The following is a 22,762-nucleotide window of genomic DNA, read 5'->3' as shown; positions in this document are numbered from 1 at the left end:
TTGTTACCACTTGGGGCCTGCCTGAACTCCACCTGGATTCTTTGCTCTCACTGACTCACACTTGGGTCATCTAGGCTTTAAAATGCCATCTACTGTACTGCTATGGGCGGTGGGCAATGCTTCACCACTGCCTCCTTTCCTCCAGGCTGGCTTAGGCATTTATTAAGAGAAAGGGCCTCAGGTGGCAAATGTGGGCAGAGGCGGCCCAGGATCCAGGGAGAGCGCCAGCCTCATCTGGAACCTGCTGGCGGCTTCCTCGGGTCTTGCCCTCCTTCAGCTGTGTTCCCCTCAGATCCAGGGGGCTTCTTTCACATTTACTATTTAAATAGAAAACCGGAAAGTAATCTGCAAAGTCACCCCTCAGGCAATCACCAATTCACTGCCGTCAAGGACTCCTGGGAAAAGACGGGGAGACAGCCTGGAGTTATCAGGAACCACACAGAAGAACCCCGGGCTCCACGGGCACGATGACCAAGTCCCTGGGACTCGGTCCTGTCTGGGATGGAGGAGACAACACTCACAGGAGAGTATCCTTCCAAACAGATTAGGAAGTTCAGCCCGGGACCTGCATACAGCAAGTACTCAATAATGCTAGTTATCATCAGACTTGGCACACAACTCCAGGACAAGGCTGCCCATCAGCACTGTCTAAGAACAAAACCCATCTCTGCCCAAATCCTGAGATACATGGTGCAATATTCCTCAGCAGGTCACTGAGCAGAGCAACGCGCTGGCCCCACCATGGAAGGGAGGCCCTGCCGTCCCCTCGGTGAGAGCCCTGTGCTGGCTGTGCTCGGGAAAAGCACAAGGGCCTGGGGAAGAACCACCCAGAACCCAGCCTCCTCCTTATAAATGTTCTCTTGGCACAGATGCCACTGGCATCCTTCAAGAGGCACCCGCTGCTATCCAATTTACAACGGAGCCATGCTGCTGACGCTCCGGCACTCCAGGAAATGCCCATCCTTCCCAGTGGCAAGGCCCCCCCACAGGGCACCCTGCTGCCCATCCAACTCCGGCCAGGGCGGCCCAGCCCTCAGCAGTGACTTGCCCGTGGGGCCGCAATAAGCGCCCAGAGAACACAAAACCACAGCTCCAGGGAAGGCTCACCCCACCCTGCTCAGGACCTCAGTGGAGCTCCCAGGGAGCCCAGCTGTGGCCTGAAGGCCCCTGCATCCGGCCCCATGGAAAGCCAGTTTCCATCTGTTCACCCCCAAAGCAGTTTCGGGGTGTCAGTCTGTGAGAGGCGAGTGACCCTGAGCGATGGGACCATGATAAGAATGTGACAGCATGGGAAGTGGGTGCCAGGGGCTTTCCCGTGTATCCAAAGGTTCCCACAATTATTTCAAGGGCAATGGGTGGGAAAAAGCCCCTCAAACAGACAAGGAACCCAGAAGTTCAGAGAAACCAAATGCCCGCCCCCTAAAACAGACCAGCCAGTGTCAGCAAGAAGCTCCTCCTGCGGGCCTGACAGTAGCGAGGGCAGCACGGCAGGCGAGCAGCTCACTCACCACAAGAGCAGGAGCGCATTTCACGGGACGCGAGAACAGCCTGCACCCCTGCTCCAGACAAGGGAAGGGCCCTCACGTCCTGTGTGTTCCCACCCCCACCAGTTACCCACCCTCATGGCGGTCACACAGCCCCTGGCCATCCCTGGTAGGTCACTCCCTGGGAGGGAGCCCTTCCAGGCCCTCACTCTTAGGGTCACTGGGATGATGTGTGATGTAAAACGACCCACGACAGAAATGGGATGGCATCGGGAATGCCACCAGCAGACTGGCAAGGGAAAAAGGGTCTGCTTGCTTGGGGGGGTCTGCTGGGGGCATCTCTGGGTGGGAGGGGCTGGCAGCTGCTGGGACAGGGCCTCTCCCCACCTGCCCCAGAGCTCTCAGCACAGTGGGCCCCACGTGGGATCTGCCCTCTAGCCAGGACGTCAGGCTGACAGTGTGACAGCACAAGCCCAAGTCACCTGGAATGGTACCCCACTCCCTCCCAAACCATTTATGCTCCCGCCCAGCCTGTAATTATTAACTCGCCCCCAGAAAGGCCTAGTCCATCAGGCATAAAGCAGGGTGGAGTTCTGCTTTGATTGTCACATGGGAAAAATCAAGGAAACAACATCTGCTGAAGAGCAAAACGTCCTCTGCTTGTTGGCTAGGACAGAATTAATACGGTGTGATCTGAGATGCCTTCACCTTGCTGTGGCCAGGTTATTCCTGCCCAGGATTCAATTCCACTTACTAGTGCCTAATAATAAATAAACCATATTAATTAGCTTGGAAACAATTATCCTTTATTCAGGGGGGAAAAAAAGAACAACCCTGAAAGCTAATTCTTTCCATGTCCCATACAGCCCACGTTGGCATCGAGACACTTAAGGTCAAATCAACACTTCATTATAACCCCCCGATGTCCAAGAATTTCGACATCAGTAAGAAAAATGCCCTCCGGGCAGAAACTGTACATACAGTCTTCGTAGAGAGAATGTTTATGGAAATTTTGTAATATTAATTATGTTCAGCTGGTTTTAAGTTTTAAGAATGTGAAAAGAGCCAACAGCCAAGAGTTTAGACGTCTTGTCTTTCAATATAAGGACAGCCAGTGGAAAACCGTAAGGAAAGTCTTGGAATTCTGCCACTTTTTTAAGGAAAACAAAATAGAATGTTTTCTGTGTTGTCTCAGATGCAGTCAATTAATTTGTCCGTTCCTCTACTCCGTCCTTCAGCTTTTTACTTTTGTGCCCTACAGAGCCAACGGGTGTGAGACAGGATAGGTGAGCAGAGTAGCTTAGCGGGGTAGCATTCGCTGGCTCCAGCAATGGAGAAATGAACAAAGGCATGAGGAGGCCAGACTCGGGGTGGGGGGAGGTGGGGAGCTTGCAAACAACTGGAAAAACACATCAATACATGGGTGCTGCTGATCAGGCCTGACACAGGCCAAGTTTTGAAAAAAGAAAGGGGGGAAAAAAAAAAAGAGGTTCCATGAACAGCCAGCCCCACACACAACGACATCATTTTGTGAATTCAAGCTGTGTTCCCACACCCCAAACTGCCCAGCTGGCAGTGGAAGTGAAGGCAGCTGGTCTGAGCAGTCTGACCCTCGGCTCACAGAAGCCTGGCTGTGTCCCCACGTGTCCGTAGGAAAGTCAGACAAGCCACGAAACTGCCTTAACTGTGAAAAGACCAAAGGGGCGGGAGGAGTCCTGCCAGGGGCCAGGACCCCCTTAAAATCAGCCCAGCTCAAAGGGAAGCCTGGCCACTGGGTATCAGCTCCGTGTACAGACCCCAAATGGAAGAAAGGAACAGGTGTAAACCCACATCACAAATCAGACACTTGGGTGTCTCATCAATGGCCATTCCTGGTTCCAAGTAGTAAGTGAACAAGAAAACTATCAGCCGAGGCACACACACCTCTGTAAGGTGGTCTGGAACCTGCCAGAAGGAGTGGAAGGAAAGATGGAGAACAGAGCCCAGCTAATGGTGACCACTAACCAATAGGGCATCTGGAAACAGTTCTTTGGCCTGGGTATTCTCCCTGGCAGAGACAAGGCAGAGCATGGAAGAGGAAGAGGCGTTCTCTAAGAGCCTTTCTGCCAGGCACCCCATCGACACCCCATTTGACAAGGGGCCCAGGTCAGACGGGAAGCAGACGGCCTCCCGATGTTCATCAGGGACACAGGAGGTCTGACAATTAAGGTCGGGAACCTGTTGCAATGATGCTGCTAACCTTTTTTGATATCAGGGAGATTATTCATTCTGAATTTGTACCAACTGGACAAACAGTTGACCAAGTTTACTATTTGGAGGTGCTGAAAAGGCTGCGTGAAAAAGTTAGACAACCTGAACTTTTCCCCAACAATTCATGGCTCTTGCATCACGACAATGCACCAGCTCACACAGCACTGTCTGTGAGGGAGCTTTTAGCCAGTAAACAAGTAACTGTTGGAACACCCTCCCTACTCACCTGATCTGGCCCCCACTGACTTCTTCCTTTATCCGAAGATAAAGGAAATATTGAAAGGAAGACATTTTGATGACATTCTGGACATCAGGGTAATCTGACGACAGCTCTGATGACCATTCCAGAAAAAGAGTTCCCAAATTGCTTTGAAGGATGGACTAGGCATTGGCACCGGTGCACAGCTTCCCAAGGGGAGTACTTTGAAAGTGACCATAGTGATACTCAGCAATGAGGTATGGAACACTTTATTCTAGGATGAGTTCGCAAACTTAATGGTCAGACCCCATAAAACCTATATGCTGCCAATCTTTAAAATAAATTCCACTGATGACAGAGCAGAATGTTGAAGAATCAGCAAGACAAAAGTCCCCCTCCCACTGTGGGGGGAGTATGAGAGGGCACTTTTCCTGAAGATTCCACCCCCATCCCATCTACCTCTAGGGAGAAACAAGAGTGGTCAGTACTTATATGAAAAATAAGAAACCATCTAAGATGCCAAATAAAAAGAAAATGGTTGGATGACTACCTCTCTGGACATACCAAGGAGATGTAGAGGTATCACGTTGTACCCATATCATATATTATGATACTTGCACCAACAGATTATTTTTTAAAATTCAAAACATTTAATGACATAGGAAAAATACTTATAGGTTAACTGAGAAAAATGCAAAACAGAATAATCCAAATTTTATATAAATTTAAAAATAGTCATTAGACAGTGAATTTCATTTTTTAGTGTATACGTATATACATGAGAGACAGAAAAGATCTCCAAAGTCTTAGAACAAGTGCTTTCTCCATGCTAAAAGTAAAGGTGATTTTTGAAATATTAAGACTTTCAGATCACAGAAATCATTATCTAATATTCTTCATCTTTTCCTCTATTTCAGCATATTCTGCACAGATTTCCAACAATCTGGAAAATGCACAGTAAAAACGCCGGGGGTTCCTATGTCAGCAGAGAGGGAGCTGAGGCTGGCAATGCAGAAATCGCGATGGCTCCAAATTGCCTCTGCCCCGGTTCCCAGCCACAGAGAGCAACACTGCAAAACAGCTCCCCCTAGGATGTCAGCCAGCCCCTAAGTCATAGCTGCACTCCCAAGGTGGGTTTTGAAGGAAGTAAGGTATCTCCCTCCATCCTCATCCAAGTTTAACCTACCAAAGGGTGTCCCCCTTGGGGATTCCATCATGTAAGTCTGAATTCCAGTAGCCAGTCCACCTTCAGAATGGGGCCGGCACCAATGCAGTGGGGAGCTCAGAATGCGTACCCCCCCCCAGGGCCCAGCCACCTTGTTGGCCGCAGACTAGACTGCAAAAGAATGAGCAGGGAGGAGCATTTAAAAAAGAAACAAAGGCAGTATGACTTCAGGATCAGACGGCAAGTCCACCAACCCTGAAATATTACTCTTATGCACTCATAAGAAGAGTGACTGGCTTTAGGAAATCAACAATGCTGATCAGTGGGCTACATGCAGAATATTGAGCGGCGGTGGGGGCGGGGCAGTGAAGCTGAGTAACATTCATGCAGCCAGGCAGCCCCTAGACTCCTGCTCTCCCACACTGTGTCCTCGCCCCCAACCCTTTATACATCGGACAAGGCATGACTGCTTTGCCTGTCTGTAATTGATGTAAGCAGTAGCTGTGTGAGCAGGGCAGGATCTGATTTTGATCTTGGAGAGTGACTAATGGTTAAGATCACTAGAATGAGGTGTGAGTGGCCCTAGAAAAGTTCCCTGGCCCTCAGTTCCTGTTCCTCCCCGATGAGCCCAGGACGTGACCCCTGGTGAGGCCGCAGTGGGAATTACATGCCATACCGCCTGGCACACCAGAGGCACTCAAATAGCTCTTATCATTTCACAAACGCATTACTAACATGACGAGGTGAATTCAAGAACCTATGGCCTGGGGAATAAAAAGCCCTGAAGGAAACTAGGTTCCGTTTTATTTCAAACTAAATTAAGAACCCAAATCTCAAGGTCTGGGAGAGATGTATGTTTAAAATGCAGTACATCACTGCCATCAAATGGAACTATGGCTGTACCTGCAACATAGAAACTATGTTAGTTTTTAAAAATCCATGTCCAGAGCTGGGTACGTTACAGAGAACGGCACACGAAGAAACTCTGCAAATACAAACGTGAGTGACACAGTGTAGGTCAGTTCACGGGTCTAACACATACAGAGGGTGCACACACATTGTGAGAAAGGTAAAGACTGTATTAACATTACAATACTCAATATATACCGGTAACGAAAGATGAACAAGTCATGCGTATACATTTTTTTGGCGCATGCATTTTTTGTCTAGGGACAACAAACGTTAAGAATAAATCCCAGAGCCAGATGAGACCTTAGAGCATCTCATCCGGGAACAGAAACCAAGGCGCAGGTCACCCAGCCCGTCAGAGACAAAGGTAACCTGTGTCCTGACTCGGTCCTTTCCACTCCCCACCCCAACAAGCTGTCAGAAACACTCCACAGTGGTGTGAACACGCCAATAGCCCAAAACCCACAGCAGGACAACCCCTTCTCATCTGAGCAGAGTTTAGACCACCCAGTTATAATGGTCCCGACACAGACGCTGCACCCTCTCTCCCAGAGGAATCCAGGACACGGAGAGAAAAGCCAAACGCCCGCCCAGCCGGTGGCCCACCCCACGCACCGGGGGGCCATTTTCAGTCCAGGTTCCTCCCGGGTCCCAGAAGACCAACAGCAAGGCTGGCTCAACAGTCTGGATCCAGGAAGAAGGTCCCAGGGCCCCTCCAGAGAATGCAAATACTGCCTGTTGATTCACAGACACCAGTTAACACTGGGAATCCTGAACCAACTTCCACACACACTGAACACTCGGCGGCATTTTGTTAATTTTCAAAGTATAGACAAGCGTTTTGCACGAATGTCCATGGGGCACTAATAACTCCTACACGCTACCCTCACTCTTATGACAAATGGGTAAATACACACGTATGTATGTTCAAAATACAGTGCAGATGTGCTTCCTGAAGGAACAACAGCTCCAAGCTTTCATCGGAAATTCAGTTCTCGAGACCTGACATTTTATAGTTCTCACGAAAGCAGGCCAAAGCCACCTAAGTGGCCAGGGCTTCCTCCGAAAGACGTCATGCTGACACAGCCTTTATTCCTTTGTGAATCAGACCAGCACCCCATGTGTTATTATCATAGCATGACTGCTAATAAACAAAACGTCAACATTCAATAACCCTTTCTCTCAAGCTCTGTCTCATCACATATTTCAGTCCATGTGCACTGTGCAAAAACACACAACTCAGAGGAACAAAACTCACAAGGTAAAGGGGACTCTTTTGCTGGTTTCCCAAACAAGCCAAGTCAACGTGGCACCAGATACTCTAAACATGGCCCCATGGACGCTGCTGAGAAATGAGGCAAGCTAAGTGGAGGCCAGAGATGCCCAGTTCCTTTTGACATCAAGCAAGGAAGGGTCATTTTGCAACTCTCAGGTCTCCAGGATGGTTTCCTCTTATCCAATGTTCTGTTCTAAAACTGGGTCCACAATCTTTAGAATGGAGTATTCGTCACCAATAAAAAGGAACAAACTAGTGATACATGCAACAACTTGAATGAATCCCAAAGGGAATTGTGCTGAGTGATAAAATTCAATCCCAAAAGGCTCTATACTATCTGATTCCATTTATGTAACAGTCTTAATTATAGCAATGGGGAAAAGATAGTGGTTGTCAGGGACAAGAACTAAAAAGGGGGCAGGACATGCCAATACTGGAACTTTCTCTGAGCAAGCTGGGTCTTGGAAGCCCGCCAGCCCCATGTACAGCCATGTATGCATGAACTGCCTTGGCCACCTGAAGTGGCTGTGGCTACAAACAGACACTATTGGGGGGTCCTTGGGGTGATGGAACTGACCTTGATGGTATTTATGCAGATACACTTGCCCAGAAGTAAATACACACCCAAATGAATACATGTTAACACTGGGAAAATCTGAGTATCTGTGGATTGTATCAACGTCAGCTTCCTGATTGCCTTATGTTACTATCATTTTACAAAATGTTACCATTGGGGAGACTAGGTAAAGGGTATTTATTACTTTCCTTACATGTGTTTCTGATTGCTTCAAAATAACAAATTTAGTTACAAAAATAACAGGTAGGTTTGCCTTTTTGGGGGGTGGGGGATTGTTTAGTTTGGCTAGTGTTGACCAATAAATAGGACAATTTCTTTCTTTATTGGATAATTGGATTGGTGTTTACAAGGAGGGGTCATGAGGAGCCAACCCTGCTGATGATTCACGCTCTGAACTGGGATCCGCTTCCTCTGGCTGCCCCAGGCCCAGGAGCCCATGCCCCCCATCAAGAGCCAGAGAGCTCACAGCTCCTGAACCGACCTTCTGCACTGGATTTGGCAAAGATGCTTGCTACGTAAGTTCTTTCCTGGGAACGGGCACAACTGACTGGTTTCTCTCTCCCAGCTGCTGGCGGACACCTAAGTCTCCCCAGGGTCACATCTGACAGAGGGCGCCTTCCCTCCCTCACAGAGCAGCCTGGAGAAGACAGAGAAAACCAGCCCCTGGCGCTGGTCTGTGCAGGGCATATGGGCACACTGGCAGGGGACTCCAGGACTCCCTGACTCAGCCTGGCTAAATCGAAACTACAGGCAGCAGGCTGGAATAGGCCAAGTCTGTCCTGGGCTGACATGCACGGTTGTACGCTAGGCTGGCCACCTTCCAACACCCAGCTCCCTCAGAGAAAGTTCTGGAGCTGGAGTGTCCTGGCAAGTCAGCAGGCAGGCAAGCTTCCTGCCTGAGCTAACCCACAGCAGCCTGGGGACCTTACCGCTGCCCTCGAACTCCACATCAGCCTTTTGTGACAAAACTTAATCACTCTGTATCAACCTAAAGGTTTTCTGTGGCGGTCTGTATCTGTCCTCCGAGACCCCCTGTTGCCTCCCTTTTAAGGCAAGTCAGCACGCTAGCTCATTCCCACCTCTCCTGGTAACTCCCTGCTGATTCAAAGAATCCACAAGAAAATTACAGAAGCATCTTTGCTGTTCCTGCCTTTATTGTCTTCAGGGTTACACTTTTTTCAATTCGTTCAACAGGAGTTTATCCTTAATGTCTCACAGTGACAATAATGAAAGTACCTCCCTCTCCCCAAAAGGTGCCATTAGGTACAACTGTACAGATGAAAACATATTTCACTAATAATACTATTTTTTCAGATTCTATAAACCCTTAAATAGCCGTTTACTCAAAAAGCTGAACCGCCTTAAAATCACCAACATTGCCCAGCTTCAAGGCTGCTTAAGAAATAACCAGTGACTCTTCCATGGGAATAAAAATTATGGTCTACATAAATTAAATATATAATTTGATTAAACATGTTTATGTCTTGGCAATGACATTTAAAATAGAAGTAATCATTTTCTTTCTTAAGAGAAAAACTCTTTCAAATATAATTCGAAGCTGTCAAACCTAGCGCCTGCGACAGATATTTTAAATGTCACCTACCTTCCAAAGGGGAGGGGTGGCAGTTTTCTTTTAAATATGCAATTCCAAACAGTGCGTTCTGAAGCAGGCGCGTATTGAAATACACCGCTGGCATTTATCCTGATTAAGTGCAGCCCTCTTCCCTTCCTCCGGCGGATGTGCTCAGGAGCGCAACGCCCAGCCCTGTCTCTTTCCATACACCCCAAGTGGTTAGTGCCCCCGCGGCTGGCTGCAAACCACAGGCCCAACACCAAGTCACACCTCCAAGGCCTTAAGGGGGCAAAGGTGTCCTCTCAGGATTCCTCCAGTTTCCCTCCCAGATATCCTGCTGAACTCTGCGTAACCCAATTTTGGCCTCAATGGCCCAATCGTAAGCCGGTGTTAATCAGATGCAAGGAAAACTCCAAACTCCTTCTCCTAAGTCAGTGACCTACATATTCAATTGCTTATTCTCCAACTCAGTAGCAAACACCGTGCTATATTTAAACACTGAGCACAGATATATCTTTCTTCTGAAATGCTTAGAGATACAGATAAGCCTTATACGCCAGCCTTCCTCTTCTTTTCAACTTAAGGAATGTAACCTTGTCAACATCAACTGTTTGGGGAACTCTGAAGAGTACAGCACGGTCCTTGTTGACATTACTTTAATAAGAAGGTACCAAGTGTCAGTTTTATAAAAAGCAAACACGAGCAGCACCCCCACTGGCCTGCCTCCCCAGCTCTGGGCAGACAGCACGTGCCCGGCAAGAAAGCAGACCGAATGACTTCCAGTCAGTTAAGCGTGGGTAACAAGCATGCCGCACACCAAGTGTCCAAAGGGGATGCGAACACTCCCTAACTGCTGAACCGTGGGGCTAGGGACCAACACCCAAATAATCTTGGAGCCAGCAGAGATGACAGCAAAAGGAACAAAGAGCTCCCAGAGTCTGTCATAAGCCCCGGGGAGCGTTGCACGCGTGTGTGGTGGTGGTGGTGGCGGCTTTCACTGCCAATCTCTTGGTATTTGGCCCAAATTTGATGGAGTGTGGGCCAGCCAACCCCCCGACACACACAGTGTGGGAGGAGGATCCTAAGACCATCTGAAGAAGCATCACAGCAGAGAGTTTGAGACCAAACAGAAGACGCTTCCCAGCCCAACACTGCAAGAGGGACCTTCCTGGAGAAGGAAGGGAGCTGCCTTTGAGAGTGAGGGAGCAGGTAAGGGAGGGGCCAGGACTGTGCCCGCCCAACTCCAGGGAGCCTTGGAGACAGACTGCAGTGGGCAGGCAGCCTGGCAGAGGGCCAGGGTGGGTTGCACTTAGCAACCAAAGCCCAGAGCCGGGCCAGAGTTCACGAACCTCAGCAGCACACACCTGCCCCCCGTTTCCAACCGTGTAACCTGAAGAAAGACTTTGCCTCTCGGAACCAACTTTACTCAGGTACGGGAGAGGAATGCCACCCCAAGACACCCTAATTTTCTAACTCAAGGTCTAATGTCATTTAAAATAAGCAGTTGTGAAACTTAACAAAGCCAATGCTCAAAAGTCACCAGAGCTTGAAAGAAATCAAGAATGTGGAAAAGAAGAGATATAAAGGGGACTTCTCCTTTGGTTTGAGTTAGGTAAACTCCCTTCCTCGGGTGGCAGACTGCACTCCCAGCATGTGGACGGGAAGGGCCAGTCCACCACTCACGAAGCCAGACCCCTCATACTGACCCAGCCACACCATCACAAGCCAACCATGAAGCCAGAAAGCGTGGACGAATCAAAGTGAAGAGCAGGACCGTGCACATCAATCAGTGAAACATGCTGGCTCCTTCTCGGCCACACGGGCCCTTCCGCTCGCTCCCTGCACACCCCCGCCCCAAGACAGGAGCCTCGGGCCGCGTTGGTGACTGGCCAGGTTTCCCACAATCAGCTGTCTGGGGCTCCAATGTTGCTTCACGGCTTGCTATCAAGCTTTCATTCTTCTCTCTCCAGCCCTCCTCATGTATACACATCCATATACATACGTATTTCCGTACATATCCATCCACACATCCAAGAGCTCATGGGGACTCCTAACAGTCAAGGCCAATGGCCTGTTCTCAGCTGCCATCTATCTTCCCAGCTGGGCAGACACACTTGTGCACAATCGCACACACATGCAAGCAGACCACTGTGCTGAATCCATTCAGATGCTGCCCCGAGAGCCAGGTCGTATCAGGAGAGGCAGATCTGAAGATAAATGAGAGGTAACCTTATCTTCAAGAGGTCCCAACAAGGAACAGAGCAGAACTCCACATGCTTGAGAAGCAGATGCGGAAGGAGATACTGCAGCTCTGCCTGAACTCCCATTCCGATGCCCCCATGGCATCTTTCCCCCAGTCCCCACAGCGGCTCAGGACAAACCTCACCCCTTGCCGTCCAGACACTTCCTCTCCGTTGGCAGGTTCTACCTCCCCCCACCCCCTCCCGCAAACTCAGCACACCCACAACCACCAGCATCACCGCCTTACCCCCTGGAGTGTCTGCCTCCAAGCAAAACAAACCAGACGCTGCCCCGACTTTAAGTTCCTGTTACTGAGACCAACCAGGCCTGTCCCTGCTTTGTCCAGCAGCACACCTGAGAGGCCTGCAAGCAATCCTGACACGACACCTGCACGTCACTTCTTGGGGGAGGAAGTAAAACTCCAACCATCGTCTCTAAACACCCATCAAAACCTTGGCTGAGATAAATAATTATTTTTGGAAGAGAGAATGAGCCTGTTCAGTTCAATTGGTCAGTACCGATTGCCCCAATTGATACTAACAATAATAAATATAATAACATATAATTATATTATATTATACATATTATATATACTTACATATTAATATATATTAATATAACATAATTATATAATATAATAAATAATAATATAATAATAACAAATAGTCCCCGGAGTATTTTAAATCCATCCCAAATCAAATAATACCCCTAAGCAGGGCTGTCACAGATTACCCTACATTGTCCCTCAACCTTGTGCTTCTGACTTTTCCCAGTGGACGTGGGCACAAGAAGCAGCCGTGGGAACCCAGGCCTGAGGTGTTACTGGCCCTCAATTGGTGGCGGAAGTCTCCCTCCATCCCAGGACACGGCTCCCTTAACGAAGCCTTTCTCTTTATGATCATCCCAAGGACACACATTGTTTCCCTAAACTGAGGTGCGCGGGGAGAGAGACCCCAACATAAGGGGTCCCTGTTCACAGCCACTGTCCTGAACTTTGTCGTTGCATTTTTGCTTTTTTTTTTTTTATCACCTCTGGACTTCCCCAATCTCTTCCCCTCTTACAACATCCCCTTTTTCTGAGTCCTCAAAGTACTTTCTTGAAAGACGTAGGATAGAAATAAGTAAAATGGAATCCATTCAAGGACACCAGTAGCCCTACAAACCATGTCTCCAAAAGCACTGCCCTGAAGAGACCTGGAGTAGCCGCCAGCAGCCTTCAGAGGCCTGCGAGACGAGCCCACCCGGACCGCTGGGTTCTAGGACGGCCCAGACCCCAGGGTTGCTGATGTGCAGAGCCACCTAGAACACACGCTTAGCCCACGTCCTCACACTGCGACAAACCAGAAAGGCCTGTGCTACTCCGTGGTTACCAGTGTACTCCAAAACTCACCTGTCAGTCGTGAATGCAAAAAGGTGGGCACAGATGTTCAAAAGAACCAGGAACCAAAGGCCCTGACTACTGAAGAACACAGTATTTGGGGAGGGAAAGGCAGCAGGGGAGGGGTGAGGCACCGCCCAGGAAAAATCAATGATTGTTGTGAACATCCAGGGAAAGCCAAGAGAAGCAGGCAAGCCCTGTCTAAATAAAATGGCATGGCTACCTTTTCCAGAGCGGGTGAACCCCACAGACCGCTCTAGTAAGGCAAATGGTGCAGACTGCATCTCCTTGCTAGTGGAGGGACCAAAGGAGAGGGGGTTCCCCACACCCCCTTGCCCTCCCGCCCCACTGTGTCACCTTCAAGAAGAAGGCCAGCATTCTGTTACATGGTTTAAAACTACTAGTTCCTTCTTCCATACGTGATTGGTAGCCGTGTAAAATTTTATAGCTGCTTTATAAAACTAAACATACACCTAATTCTATGACTCAGCAATTCCATGTCTAGGAATTTATCCAAGAGAAATGAAAACATATGTCCATAAAAAGACATGTACAAGAATGATCCACAGTAGCTTTATTCAGAATTGCCAACAGCTAGAAACAGCCCAAGTTTCCATGAACAGATGGGTGGATAAACACACCATGGTACCCAGTTCCCACAACGGAATACTACACACCGAGCAAGAAAGGAACAAGCAATCAACCCAGGCTAAAACCTTCAAAAATCACAAAAACATGATGAACAAAAAAAGCTTTTGCAAAAGAAAAGGTACAGATGGTATAACGTACACCTACATAATACTGTACACACACGTATACACGTATATTTAACCTACGGGCATATGGGTGCCAAAAAATGTATCAACATGACTTGTATTTATCTTTTGTTATCAGTATATATTATTACAATTTTAGTACAGTTTTTCCTTTCCTAAAATGTGTATACTTTTTTTGGCACCCTCTGTATATTACATAGCATTACATTAAATTCCAGAACACACAAAATTAATCACTCTGGGTAGGGGGAGAAAGGTGAGCAGGGAGATAGGAGTCGGTACTCCCTGTAAAGGGCCATGAGGGGACTTCCTGGAATTTTCTGGAGCTATAGTATATTCTATATCTCGATAGGGGTGTTGGGTCCACAGGTGTGTGCATTTGCTAAAACACATCGATTGGCACACTGAGGGTCTATGCATTTATTTTACCTCATGGCCCCAGTCCCACTCCCCAAACACCTACCCTAAGTTTCAGCTCAAAGGAAAACAAAGCAAAAGGAACCACAAACAAGTCACCCTCAGGCAATGAGATGCATGCGGAAGGACTCAGGGACTGAGGGCTGGAGCTGAGCGAGGCCTGAAATGCAGACAAGTGACAGATGGGGCAGAAGGGGACGGGGCGATGGACAGAGCACAGCGTTAACTGTCCGACCTGGGGGTGGCGTATGTGTGTTTACTGTAGAACCATGTCCACTCGGGGAACCTTCTACTCAAGTCAATTCACAGAAGTTCCATCTCTGGAATGAGGACCACAGAAACACCTGAGAGGCAGGTGCCATTTCCCCGAGGGCTGAAATCCCACAGGCCAGGCAGAAAAACCACTGCAAAGCCAAGTGTGGGCACAGCATGCATCCAAGTCAGGTCCACTGTCGCCATGCAGAGATTCATGAGTTCCAGGAGCCCAGGCCTTGTTGAGGTCTGTTACTGCAGGCTGACAACACAGGAAGTCCCTGCACAGGGAGAGGGCCAGTGTCGGAACAAAATCCCAAGGCAGTTCCTTCTGCATCGTGCAGGTTCCAGGGCTTGGAGGCAGCTGAAGGGAACCCCCGGAGCAGCCCCCAGGGTTCCTGAGGACCCTCCCTCTCCAAGGAGCGTCAGGGGCAGTGCAGCCACAAACAGCTCCGAAAGAGCAAACCACTTACCACAGGCCCCTTGGAAATCCACCGCCAAATGCCACGTGGCTCGAACACGGCCATCGTGTTCAAAACTGTGTCCTATAAAAGTGGGACTTCTCCACCTGAAGCTGCATTCCCGGAGCAGGTCGCACGTGGGCCGCACTTACCAGGACTCTCGGATCACCCAAGAGGCTTTTAAAATAGTATTAAGTACAGAAAATACATGCAACTTCTCAGTGAAAACACAGAGCGTGCACGCTTGCTCAGAAAGGTCACCGCCGCTCCCACTCCACTTCCACTCCTGATGCTTCGCCCAGACGGACGGGAGTTCCGGTACAAGCACACTTAAGACTCGCTGTATGTAAGGCATGAGCAACAGAACCACAGCCCCGACACAACCACAGCCCTGGCATTTTAGAGGCAGGCAGATCGCAACCTGGGACAGGAAATACGGCTTGCTGCCCAAACTGGAGGAAATTCCTGGGCACCGTCCCTCTGACCTACTTTATTTTACATTCAATGTGTGTGCACTTGGGTCTTCCAAAAAGGATGCCGAGACAACATTAGCTGTGCAAGAGACTTCTTGGGGAACATGAAGAGGGAGCCCGGGGGAGCTGCGGGTCTGACTTCTGCACAGGAGACAGGGAAGGAGAAGGGCCGGGCAGGAGAAATTTTCACCAGCTGTGCAGTGCAGTTCAAGGCCGGAGGGGGGATCCTTGGGCCAAGCCAGCAGGCTGTGACAAGTCCCACATCTCCCAGCAACAGACCAGCACCTCTGCCAGATGCAGGCCCTGGTGGGGTGCAGGCCGGGGGTGCGCAGGTTCTGTGACTGGTGCTGGATTCCAGATTCGGAATGCGGCAGCTGGGGCCACCCGTCTATCACATTCCCAGAAGCAGGAGATCAGGCAGGCACACTTCACGGCTGTCACACCATGCGCAGTCACGGCCACAGGTTTACCACCCGAGTCTTGCCTCTGAACATCTCCAAAGATTGACAATCAGACTTTCAGGGCCATCTAGCTGTACCCCAAGCATGTAGGTGGATGTCCTTTGGCAGGTGTGAGGCAGGGAAGGGAAGTCTTGAAGGGATATCCACCCTCAGGGAGCTCACAGCCTGGCAGGAGGAAGGCAAGCCCCTCATACCCCCTCTCCAAAAAAAAAAAAGCAAGACGGGGGAGGGAGACGGGATCTCCAGGACCCGGTGAATAAAGGGGCACGTGTGGGTGGAGAAGCAAAAGCCACGAGGCCGGAGCTGGCGGTGGGAGAAGGGGCCACCTTCTCACTGAAGTGGAGGCAGGGGTTGGTTTAGTCACCATCATGTTGATAAACTACCCAAACCCCTGTATTAGTTAAGAAACAGACCCCCAGTTGAGTATCAGCTGAACACATTACAAGCTTATTTCTGGATCACAAGGAGAGGGGTGTTCCCGACGGGTGGGCACAGTCTTCACAGGGTGATTCAGGGGCCGGGGAGCCGAGCCATCCCCTGCTGGACTTTCTGTATCCAGGTGACAGTCCAGGGAAGAAACACTGAGCAAAGCACATTACTTCTGCCAGGAAGTGACACCTCTTCCCACCGGGGTTCCACCGGGAAGAACTCCCGGGGCCTCTGGTAGAAGCCGGGTGGTGGCCGGGCAGCCCTCCAGCCAGAAGTCCCCACCAGTAAAGGACCGTCTGCACTCACTCACCTTCGGACTCCATTGCAGGAGAGGCTTCTTTTGGAAGCCATACAGGCGTCTGAATCTCTCCGAACACAAGAATGCAAGGTTACCTGACCACTGGCCCGAATCTGATACCAACGACTCTCGACGTGCAGCCGCGGCATTAGAGCGACAGTCTGGCCATAACTGGACTTTTCGCCACCGATCTACTTAAAAAGTTGAGTAACTGTCCTTTTATTGGGGAATGCCCAACTCTATAACTTTCAAGTTTGCAAAATGCTCTCACGTCCATCAAGCAAGTTTAAGGTTCCATCAAATTTTAGGCCCAGCATTATTTTATAAGCCACGAAGAAACAAAAGAAAAAAATACTGTCGATTTGACTATGACGTGACCAATTTTATGACACAACTCAATCCTGGCGATGTTCAAGTGTTTAGAACCAATGAAATAACGGCGCTGTAGTTGAAGTCCTCCAATAACCTTGTAAGAAACACAAGACATGCCATTTCACAGATGGGGGGCCACATCCCAGGGTGGGGTCACTTGCCAGAGGCTGGCCAGCTGGTGAGGGGCTGAACTGGAAGAGGGGGGTTTCCAACCAGCTTGACTCGGCACCTGGATCCCAGCCCGTCTGAAAATTCTGAGAGCCCAAGCCACAGATTCTGCTTCAAATGGCAAATCAAGTACCTTGACTATCATATTCTTATCAACTCATTTGAATTAAAAAAAAAACTTCACTGAAATACGGGTTTTCATCTGCATAACAAGTTCCACACCATTTAAGTGAGAACAGATGATACACAAAAATATCAGAAACAAGAATCCGATTTGGTAAACAGTCGAGGGCTGTTTTCACATCACCCTCCTGGATTTAGCTTCAATAAACACAAATCAGCAAACAACACTCTGAAAATTTTAATGGTGTGGTGCAAAATCATGCTCTGAATGACAGCCCCAGAAAACAAACTCTTCAGCAAGTGACAGATACCACAAGAGAAAATCAGAATGGGTGACCCAGTCCCAAGGGTCCACTAGGGCCCCTGGATCTGAACGTGGCCCTGAGCTTGCTTCCCATATCAAGCTTCTTAGACTGGGCGTGAAGCAGCAAGCAGCGCTCTGGACCCCTGGGTCCTGCCCACACTGCCAGGTACAGTGATACCAGCTGTCTGGTGTGGGAAAAATAGGTGTACAGGTAGGTCGGCGCTCACAAAAGATGACACACAGGTCTGTGGGCCAAGTCTTGCCCAGGGCAGCCTGACCCTCAGCATCAAGTGCAGCCGCCGGGAAGTTAGCCTCTGGGGGTGGGGATGAGACATGGGCCCAGGCGGCCCAGGCGCCTCCAGAGCCTGCTCACCTGCCCACCAGCTGTGGCCCCGGGATGAAAAGGCTTTTTTTTTTCCCATAGGCAACAAAGTTTGGTTCCAGAAAGAGACACGTAAAGGCATTCAGGACTTCACCGGTATGATGATGAGCAACAGACAAGAAACAAGAGTGCACATCAGATACTTAACATGCACGCTCAGAAGGCACAAATGCCAGCATTCAAAAGCCGCCACCTGGAGCTCCAGTCGTTTTCTACTCGCTGTGCGTGCAGAGACTGAGGCCGCCCCGATGACCAAACTTCTAAAACCATCACCTATTTTCACGCCAACAGCCACTGTCAAGGACGTGTTGTTACTCCCAACTCATGGGTGGGGAGACTGAGGCTGAGTGCCGTGCCCGCGTCCACAGCAACAAAAGCAGAGATTCAAGTCGAGTCCAAGTCAAGTGCACCCACATGTGACCTACTCAGCAGAGGCCACGGGACAGGGAGAATTTGGCAGGAGTGTACTGGACTACAAGTCGGATGCTGTGGAGAATTCAGGACCCCGTTTCCTGCCACCCCGTTCACCCAGGGGGGCTAAGGGGGTGTCACAGCATGATTCTAGCTCTGAGCGCAGGGTCGGTCCAGGTATCCCCAGGCAGGGGCTGGGGAATCCCACCGGTCCCATCCCTACTGGAGACGCCTCAATGAAAGGGGCCCAGCAAAGCTCGCACAGGAGGAGAAAGATCCAAAAGGACTCGGCTGGGAACGGCGCCACCTGCCACAGCTCTACAGAGCAAGGAGAACCCGACAGATGAACGAAGGCACAGCACCTAGCGCCCCGGGTGCTGCCTCTGCAGGTGCCCAAGGAAGGGGGTCAGCCAACAGGACAGAGTGGGAATTCCTCCAGTGGAAGCCTGCGTACCTTCCTGCATTCCCTTCCCCAAGCTGGACTCCAAGCCCGGCACAGCCCCTCCCCCACCATCACCAGCTGAGGTGTCTCAGCCCCGCCTGCCAGTCAGCTACCCCTGCCCCCTGCGGCATTAACCCCCAAAGGGCTCATCCCATCCCAGTATGTTCTTTGTGGTTCTTAGGATCTCAAACCCTTTTGTAATTAAGAGGCAGCAGCTAGATAGCATCCTGCACAGACGGCCATGGGGCACCCACCCACCTGGCCTGGCTAAAGGAGAGTCTTTCCTTGGTCCAGGTGTCACACTATTACTGTTACCATGTGTTCACTTCCACCTACCTAGGGGCAACAGCACCCCTGACCTCCCCCACCCCAGGGCCTTCCACAAAAGCCCACTGACGCTTCCACAAGATGATTCCTGGAAACTCCTTCAGGATTTCCTCTATAGCCCATAAGCACCCACCCGTACCCCTAACACCCCTAGTTCCCTCTCTCCCTCCTGTCCCAGCCAATCCACAGAACACATCCCCCCACCCTCATCCTAGCCTCTGCAGGTCAAGGGACCCCAGGCAGAATACTGAGCAATGTCAAGTCCCAGAAGCCTATGAAAATGCACATATGACCCTCCCCACTCCACCCCCCTTGACTCAGACCAGTTTCTGGGGTTCACACCCCCACCCAGGCATGGAATCCAAGAGGGCCACAAGCCTGAGTCAGGCCCTCCAACCATGTTTCCTAGGCAACAGCCACTCTCTCCTTCCAGCTGCACACTGACCTGGGCAGGAAGATTCAGCTGCTCCTGGAGCTCCTTCTCAAGGGGCGGACATACCAGCTTCTGGTATTTATGGACAGGAGGGGCTGGAGGTGGGCGGGGCCCCAGCAGCCCGCTCTCCCTCACCTCCAATCTGCCCCACTCCCTCACCTGCTCACAGGCACCTGCCCTGCAAAGCTGGTTCCACTTGTGTTCCAGGAGAGCCTCACAGAGGAAATGACCCAGCCCCAGAGACCCTCACCTGTTGACAGGAAATATGGCCACATTGGAGTCCTGCCAGTGACACTCCTTGGTGAACAGCTCTGGGTCACCTGGCATCTGGCCCTGCAGGAGAGGCGTACCTGTCATGTCAGGCACATGTTTGAAGAGCCAGGCCTCCCAGCAAGCCTCTCTCTCTGCCCTTGCCCCCAGTCTGTGGGGCAGGGCAGCTAGGACCTGCCTGATTCTCGCGGCCTGTCTTCAGAGTTGTGGGCACAAAGGGGCAAGTGGCCTCAGCTGAGGGCTGCTGGGCTGGGCAGGCAGTGGTTCCCTACCTGGTTGCCCATTAGAATCATCTGGGAGTTTTTAAAACTACCTAAGGCAGGTCCCACCCCAGACCACTGACTCAGAACTCTAGAGGGTGGGGCTGGGCTTAGAGCTTTTTTCAAAGCTTCCAGGTGACCTCAGGTCCAGACAGCCATGAGAAGGATGGAGCTGGAGGGATGAGGCAGAGGGCGGGGCACCCTCCAAGCGAGGACAAGCCCACAGCCCACCTCCTTCAAGAGGCCTTCCCTGCTGTCAGAGTGTATGGATGGGTCCCCAGTGCCCAATCTGGGACCACCATGCCCCTCCCGGCCTAGCCCGCCTGGTTGCCCACTGCTCTCTGGTTGTGTAGCCCACTCATTGCAGGCAGAACCTGGTCAGGCTTGTTCAGGCCACCATCCCAGGGCCCATACAGCGCTGGCCACACTGCTGACAACCCCTCCATGGCTCGAGATGACCCAAGGTCCACTCCTTAGTACCCATCAGGAGGGAGGTGGCACTAGGGAGAAAGCTGGCGAGAAGGCAAAGGAACCCTACAGAGCCCATTCTTGCAGGAATTAGCCCTTGGCACTTTCCCGGCCTCCCTACTTAGGGCCCATTCACTCCTGAAAGGACTCCCCCTGCACGACTCATTCGCGGAAGCCACGGCGTGCACCCCACCACATGCCAGGGGCCGATGACGCTGGACCCCACTGTCTGTCACAAGCCACCACCCACAACACTGACGACCAGGCCCCCCGAAATAGCTTCACTGGCCATAGACATCTAGGGACAGAGACCTAAAACACACTGACCCCAAGTGGTAACAGGATGTCTTCCCAGTGGAGCCACCCATGGCCTTCAAATGGGCTCTGGGCGAAGGAAGGGGGAACTGCAGTTAGCAGGGGGCAGGTCACCCAGCTTTCCCCGCCCAAACCTTTAGCACTGACGCCACTACCAGGAAACACGATGTTTACTTACTGTAAGGTATCATGTTCTGGTGGTTATTCTTTACCCAAAAGTCTAAATTTCGTCACCAAAATCACAATTCTCCAAGATACCGAAAGCACCCACAATTTCCGAGAAGGTGTTTAAAAAAAAAAAGGGACAGAGAAATCAAGGTACTAGGAAGAAGGGTCTGGAGCTGTGCCCTGGGCCTATGTAAACAGTATCCGTTCTGGGCACAGCACCTGGGACCAAATCCAGAGCAGGGTCTTGGGAACCATCAGCCTGGTTTCCCAAGGGCCTGTGACCTTGGTGGGCTGGTATTCAAGGTCCAGCCCCTGTTCCTGCCATCTCCTTGCCCCCACCCCCACCCCCATACACAGCAGCTGGTTCTCCTCCAGGATGGTGAACAGCCCACATTATCAAGGGTCAAACTTTATCTTTTAAATGCACAATGTGCTTGAGCCAAAAACAAAACACAAAGCCTTTCCAAGATGCTTTCCAAATTCCAGAAACACACTGGGCTGGAAAAATGGAGCCCTGTTTCCTCTTATTTTTAATCTTATACCGGGTAGGGTTATAATAAAAGAGAATACCCTATTTATTTGCTTACCTTACTTGGAAAGACAATAAATTGGAAAGGCTTCATAAATCTCACAGGGAATTCCTTTAAACAAGGACTGTCAGCAAAAATCCGTAAATAACCTTCTGCCAGTCTAGCAATCACCTCCACCACATTCTTTTTCCTTCCTGCTTTTGTACTAATCTTCTAGCAAACAAATCGAATCAAGCACCAAAACGCTTTTATTCTTATCGAGGTAAGGCTCAGAAGAAAACATCCGGGAGTCCACCGCGACTGGTGACTTTGGGGCCTCTGAGGGGTATCAGATGCTGAGAGGGCCCCAGGGAGCTGGACGAGGGACACCTTGCACCCCCAAAACCCGCCACACTGGTCTCACTCATGTACAAAACCAAGGCTGGTGACCAACTTCACGAATAGAGCCTGGGACTCAGCATTAACTCGATGTGAAGCAAACGTTAGGAAACAAGGGCCTGACCAGGTTGGTAACAGGCTCCCACGCTTCCTCCCACCTGGGCTGGGCTGGGGCCACTGCCTCACTACCTCATAATCCCTGTGTTGATGGAGCTCCCGGATCCAGGTGGCTGCTGGTCAAGTTCATTCATCCCTGTGTCAGAGGAAGAAAGCTCGGGACGTGGAGACGTCCAGACCAAACCCAGGCCCGTCCAGTGGGCCCTGTTCCTACCACGCTAACACGACTTGCAAGACAATCGTTGGACAGGCTGATTAAGATGACCGTTGGCAGTTCGGAAACAGCTGAAGATGGACAGTCTCACACTGAGGCTTCAAGGACTGAGCTAAAAATAAGTTGAAAGAAGAGGCAGGAGGAGGTTCAAGGATAATCAAACGTGCAAGACTTGGAAGAGCTGCTGTAATCAATTTACATATCAGGATAGGATAACTGCCATCACCAAATGGAAAATTTCTCCAAGCCAAAAGCTTTAAAAAAAAAAGAAAAAAATCAGACCAGCCAACCACTACCCAAATGTAAACAAAAATGTATGTTTTCAGAAAGGACCAGCCTCTTGCAATGCCAGAGTCAGCCGACGGGCACAGCGGCTGTCACTATAATGGACGCACCAAACGCACTTACGTGTATGTTGTCGTGTCCAGCACATTCCTGGTGCTCAATGAAAAGCATTATTA

General features: G+C 50.4%; 1 protein-coding gene across 11 annotated transcripts in view; it reads right to left on the bottom strand.

The window, feature by feature from the left end:
* The window catches only part of CTBP2 (C-terminal binding protein 2), a 156,466-nt gene that overhangs the window by 112,511 nt on the left and 21,193 nt on the right, over positions 1 to 22,762 (bottom strand). The window contains exon 1 of one of the 11 annotated variants that reach the window (XM_081073784.1): positions 9,464 to 9,897. The exons of 9 other annotated variants lie outside the window; for them this stretch is intronic. The gene's annotated coding sequence lies outside the window, so the exon portion shown is untranslated. Of the gene's footprint in view, positions 1 to 9,463; positions 9,898 to 22,762 lie in introns of those variants that run through there. One more of the 11 variants, XM_081073780.1, reaches the window with a different exon arrangement.

The sequence above is a fragment of the Rhinolophus hipposideros genome, assembly GCF_964194185.1.
Source record: "Rhinolophus hipposideros genome assembly, chromosome: 15".
Taxonomy (NCBI): domain Eukaryota; kingdom Metazoa; phylum Chordata; class Mammalia; order Chiroptera; family Rhinolophidae; genus Rhinolophus; species Rhinolophus hipposideros.
The sequence above is the reverse complement of the archived record's forward strand: the minus strand, read 5'-3'. Positions and strand labels throughout refer to the sequence as shown.